At 38.8% G+C, this 6,578-nt stretch overlaps 1 pseudogene; it reads left to right on the forward strand.

The window, feature by feature from the left end:
* The first annotated feature begins 4,376 nt into the window (after positions 1 to 4,376).
* Kif18b-ps1 (kinesin family member 18B, pseudogene 1) lies at positions 4,377 to 5,586 on the forward strand (annotated as a pseudogene).
* Positions 5,587 to 6,578: the final 992 nt, after the last annotated feature.

Here is a 6,578-nt window from a genome sequence, read left to right on the forward strand (position 1 = left end):
TAATGAAAGTAAAAGTAGGAATGCTATTCTATCCAACACTCTTCAAATGAATGCACATCCCAAAGAAATGAAATCAGTATTTTTATCACTTTGACAGGATCTAGAATTACCTATGAGACAAGCTTCTAAGTATGTTCATGAGGGATTATCTAGAAGAGGTTAGACTCTGCTGGTGTTTATGATAGGTTGCGGAGACTAGGTTAATTGGAGTGGGAAGAGGCATTTTAACTGTGGTTGCCAATATTCTGTGGGATGGAGTCCTAAACTAAGTGAAAAGGAAAAGGCACATTGAGTCTTTGCATTAATTGCTGCCTGCTTCCTGACTATAGAAGCAATGTTATCATAAAATGAATATAAATATCAATAATATATAGTATGTTTCGAAAGCCTAAATACAAGGAGCAGCCTCTTCTCCTGTCAGTATGAATTCTTTAATATTAAGCACTGTATCTTCAAACTTAAGCCAAAATAAAATGTTCCCTTTTTTAATTATTTTAACCAAATGTTTATCTAAATAATAAGGAAAGTAACTAATACAATTTATCAAAGAAGTACTTGGACACGAATATTTGTTATTATATCATTGTCCAGAGTAGCTGAGATATTGAATCAGACTGTACATAAATTGATGAACTTATATAAACAGTATTATATATTTATATAGTGAAGTACTATGTAGCTCAAAAATGGAATATTTTAAATTAATAAATCATAGTTAAATATGAATGATATCATACAAGTACAATAATTATGGCACTGTAAGACAAAACCATTATGATCTCACTTATTTTGAAATCTAAAACAAAAAGTGGTCTCATTAAAATGAAATAAGACAAAACAAAACAAACAAAAACAATAACAAAAGGACTATGACTACCAAAGGCAGGGAAACATGGAGAGTATAAAAATGAGAGGATAAACAAAATTACAAAGGGACATATGATGTAAATGAACTTTGGGTTAGGTTGCATATTAAAGTGATTAGAAATAAAAATAATGTATAGTACATTTTGAAAGCCTAAATACAAGAATTTGAGTATTTTTATAACACAGATATTTTTGTAATATTTTTTACTAATTATTCAAATTTGAATATTGTATCATATAATACCTTATAAATATATGACAAGTAACAAACCATTATTTATTACAACACTTAAAAATAAATATCACCTCCCAAGATATTGTATAAATTGGAGAATACTAATAAAAGCTTTATTTCTAATAATGTTTTTAAAGGTTTTAAATTTTTTCCATGAATTTCAGTGTACAACTAGGATTGGAAAACTGATTAGTGCAGATCCTAGCTATGTAATTAAAATTCTAACATAATTAAAAGTCCAGACACTCTCTCTCTATGTGTATATATATATATATATATATATATACACATATATATATATACATACATATATAATATTATCCAGCTCTTCACCTTTATTTTGTAGATGCAAGAAGAAAGGTTTAAGGTGCAACAAAGAAGTGTTGATTGACAGTTCTAGACATAGAATCTAACACTGGAACACAAGTTAATGATACAAAAGAATAAACAAAATAGATAACTAGATGTCATTGTGTAGATTGTGGTGATTTAAATAACACTGACCCCAAAAGGCTCATACATTTGAATGCTTATTCAATAGGGAGTGGAAGTATTTGGAATGATTAAAAGGATTAGGATGTGTGGCCTTGTTGGAGGAAGTGTGTCAGTGGGGGGACTTTTAAGTTTCAAAACCTCATGCCAATCCTAGAGTCTCTCTCTCTGACTATGGATCATGTTTTAGTACTCTCAGCTGTTGCTTCAGTGCCATGCTTACAGACATATTCCCTGCCATGAACTTGATAGACTAAGCCTCTGATGCTGTACACATGACCTCAATTAAAAGCCTTTTTCACAATAATTGTCATTGTCCTAGTTTCTCTTCATAGTAACAAAACAGTGACTGAGACAAAAGTTGGCTCCAGGGAATAGATTTTTGTGTGGCTTCCCTGATTATGCTGCATGTTGGTAGAATGTGGACTTTTGATTAGAAAAAGCAGTTGGGTGTTTTAAGTTCGAATTAATGAGCATAGGAGTGTGAATGGCAATAGTTCTGGGAAAAATATAGATTATGACAGCCCAGAAATTTCAGAGTAGAAGAATATTAGTTAGTGGTTTACACACCAACCATTCTTGTTATTTTTTGCAAAGAAAGTAAATGTATTTCTGACCTTGTCCAAAAGATATGCCCAAGGCTGAATTGAAGAGTTTTTGGATTAATGGATTGGAAGAGGAGATTTCAAGACAGCCTAGTTTTGTGGCTATTAGTGATCATTCTTATGCAGACCTATAATAAAGGAGAGCATACTGAGGAAGGAAAATGCAAAATGTACATTGTTAGAAGGAAAGGAGCACTAGGAAATGTTTCATTGCATCAAAGTCCACTGCTCAAGGAGATAAAAAGTTTAAGGAAAATCCTGATGTTAAATGGGATTAAGAGAATGGTGACTTCAAGGCAAGATCATAACAAGTTAATTTTCCTACATGTGAAAAGGAATTAAAGAAAGCTTAGACAACGAAGGAAACCATCAAAGACTATACATTTGATGTAGTTGTAATTGAGTGAGGGGGCCATGTTCCATTCCCAGCAAGAATCAAAAATTGGCATCATTGGTTGTATTGTTTTAACTTTAGAGTCAAGGATAAAAGAAAACGATTATGGAATCTCCCCCCCCCCCCCATGACTACAAAAAGCTGCCGTGGTCAGATATGTATTAGTGGTTTGTTTGCATAGAGGCCCAGAGAGGCCTTTTGTGTGAAGCTCTGAAGGTGAAACTTGGAGAGCCTTTGAGACTGAAAGAAGTTTATGATACCAAGAGAGTGGAATACTTGCTGAGGAAAGTTGCAGCCTGGTTGTAGCCCAAAAGAAAGAAGCATGTTATAGTCAATAAAACTGAAAGGACTTGTAGATCCCTCTGACATCAGACACAGGGATGCAGGGTTTGGAGGTTGCCCTGCTGATTTGCAGTCTTACTTTGGGCATTATTTCCTTATTTTTCTGCTTTTTCTCCCTTTTGGAATGGTAATGCATATCTTAGTACCACTGTATGTTGGAAGTACATGATATTTTTTTATGTTTATTTCAGGGGCTTATATTTACGAGATTGCCATGAGTCTCAGAAGAGACTTTGTCCTTCTAACATTTCAACAGTGATGAGATTATGAAAAACAGTGGGTACTTTTGAATTTGGACAAAATGCATTTTGCACTATAACATTGCTATCAGCCTGTGGGGGCCAGGGAGTAAAAAAAATGTCATCCTCTGAATAAAAATGACACCCAAAGACTCATATATTTTAATACTTCAGCACAACAAATTGGCAGTATTTGAAAGGATTAAAAGGATTAAGAAGTATAGGCTTGTTGGAGAAAGTGTGTCACTTGGGGTAGGCTTTGGACTTTTACAAAAAACATGTAAAGCCTAGTGTTTCTCATTCTTTGCCTATGGATTAGAACATATAATTCTTAGGTATTGCTTCAGCACCATGCTTGTTGCCATGCATCCTGCCGTGATGATAATGGACTAGGCCTCTGAAACTGTGAGCAAGCCCACAATTGCATGCTTTCTTTCATAAGAGTTGCCATGATCCTGGTGCCTCTTTACAACAATAGAACACTGACTAAAAGAGTGGATAGTGGGTATCACTCATAACCCAACCATTAAGCACTTGTTCCCTAGCCTATGATATTGTTGGGATTAGAAATAACTGTTAAATTATGAAGGTTAATAAAATGAATTTATATCATTGATTGGATATACTGGAAGGGATAGCTTTGACTCTTACTCTTACTCTTGCTTTGCTTCCCTACCACCAAAAGTTAAGTAATGTTCATTGGCACATGTTTTCCACTATGATGCATCTTCACAGGTACAAAGATAAAAGAGCTAACTGACCATGAACTAAAACTTCTATAACTCTGAACCCAAATAAGCTTTTCATAACCTCAAATTGGTTATCTAAGTTATTTTGTTACAGTAGTTACAATTTCTCACAATATAAAAGATAAACATAGAGAAAGGAAAATTTAAAATATTGGAACAATTTCTACATAGTTTTGAATGTGGATGATGAGTAAATTCAATAGGACTGATAAGAAAGAAAAGGAAAAAGATCTTTATTTCAATAAATTTTACTGAAGTGTACACTGGTCATTCAGTAACAAAGGAATGCAAAGAGAATAAATCAGGGTACGCGCACTTTTAAAACTATAATCTGCCTGTACTGGAAGGTTGATTCAGTGGGAGAGAGTGGCAGGGAGCTCTTTCCTGAGTCTGAGGGACACTAGAGACCCTGAACATCAGCAGGAAGAACCAACAAAAGTTTCTGATATGGTGATGGCTTTGGAAGACAGACTGTTTCATGTGGTCCTGTGGGTGAGGCCCTCCCCACCCTTAAGGAGATTGAGAGTTAGCAGTGGCCCTGAGATTCAGGTGGTAGATGAGCAGATACTGGTGTTTCACCCCAAGTAGTGTGATGGGGTATTTTTGGGTCTAAAATTGAATGGCTCCTACAATGGCTCCAAGAAAGGCATTTTTCTGTGACTGGGTCTTTGGTGAGGTGGCCACTCAACAAGATGTGTTATAACGCACTACACATAGCATCCTTGACAACTTCTTCCAGAGTTACAACTTCTCAGTATTTGTCTCTAGTGCTCCTGGGCCTGGGAAAACACATACTATGCAGGGAATGAAGGGAGAGCCTGGCATTATGTACCTGACCACCATAGAACTGTAGAGGTGTTTTAAAGCCAGTCAGGGAGAAAAACAATTTGAGGTGCTCATCAGTTACCTGGAAGTGTATAATGAGCATATCAATGACTTCCTGCAGCCCAAAGGACCCCCTCACCCAAACTCACACACACACACACACACACACACACACACACACACACACACACACAATTCATGAGGATCCTGATATGGGTGTTTGGTGCCAGGACTTTCCACCAGCCAGCCTCAGTAGAACAGCTGCTAAAGATGCTAGTCAGAGGCAATTGCAGCTACACATAGCACCCCACAGATATCAATGCCACATCTTCCCCTTCTCATGCTGTTTTCCAGATCTTTGTGAAGGAGCAGGACCGGGTTACAGGACTGACACAAACCCTTCGAGTAGCCAAGATGAGACTGACTGACCTGACAGGCTCATGGCTCACATCTAGCACCCACGCCAAAAGAGAGCATCTGCAGGAGGGTGTCAACATCAACAACTCTCTGTTAGCACTCATCAATATCCTCAATACCCTGGCCAATGCAAGGGACCACAAGTCTCATGTACCTTATGGAGATAACAAACTGACCTGCCTGCTCAAGGACTCCATTGGGGCTGCAGTATGATGGTTGCTGCCACCATCCCTTCCAGTCTGACCTATGAGGATACTTACAACACCCTCAAATAGGCTGTGTGAAGGAGATCAGACTCATGCTGAAGAGAAACATGATCAGCCCAAATTATCACAGCCAATATGTCACCATCTGCCAGCAGCTCCAGACTTGGGTGGCTGCTCTGAGGGAGAAGCTTCAGATATATGAGGCTGGAGCTTAGTTCATGCAAAAGTACTCACCACAGCCCCTATGTTGAGCATACTACAATGACTAGCTCCCCATTTCAGCCTGGGCATTCCATCCAAAGTATGGAACACTTCAAGAGGAGAGACTGGGAACAGATGCCCAGGGACAGGGGATTGTGGAAAAATATTCTTCAGAGCACAAACAGTTCCCCTATGACAAGGAGTTTCTGACCCAGATGCCAGAATTGAATATTCCAGGGTCCCCTAATCTAATTTTGCAGACGAGGTCAGTCATTAGCCAATACTCACCACAGAAAGTAAACTGGGTCCACTCTAAGCAATTGGCCCTCCTGGTGCTGCTCCTGGTCCTGCAACAATACTTCTTGCTGCAGGTGGCCAACCTCCTGACTCCTGACATAAGCTCAATATTTGAGACTCTGTAGTAGTTAGTAAATAAGGAAAGCACTGATCACAGGGCTGAGAACCCAGTTCTTCTGGTCTAGCCAGGGGGAACCCTCTAGCTCAGGAGGTGTGTTCAGAGTACCCTAAGTCTTCAGGGTACTTTGTTCCTATAACCATGCCAAATCAACTGAATGGTCTCCCATACACACTGCACATCCCATTTGCACCCGATTGCACCTCAGATAAGACATTCCAAAAGCCCACTGAGAAGACAAGGAAACTGAATCCCACAGAGTCAGATCAGCCCCAAATCTGCCAGTACCAGTCCTTCCTCCTCTGACTGAAGAGGGTCTCTCTAGCTAAGGCTCATCCTCTGAGCCAGAACTCCCAAAGAAAGAAGGCTTCTTACCCCTTCCCCTCCTCCAGATTCTGCTCAGCTAGTGTCTTCAAAAGCCAGGTACCCCTGGGCCTTCTGGCTTATAGAATTGTTCCACTCCTCTAGCACACCCACTCATGACCTCAATACCACTTTCAATGTCTCTGAGGAGTGCCTCTCCATACCTAGCTTTCATGAACTTATTGGGTAGAAGAAAATCCCCCATGCCTCCCCCAGCTCCCAAGCTGA

Source organism: Rattus norvegicus, chromosome X, assembly GCF_036323735.1.
Source record: "Rattus norvegicus strain BN/NHsdMcwi chromosome X, GRCr8, whole genome shotgun sequence".
In the NCBI taxonomy this organism is placed as follows: Eukaryota; Metazoa; Chordata; class Mammalia; order Rodentia; family Muridae; genus Rattus; species Rattus norvegicus.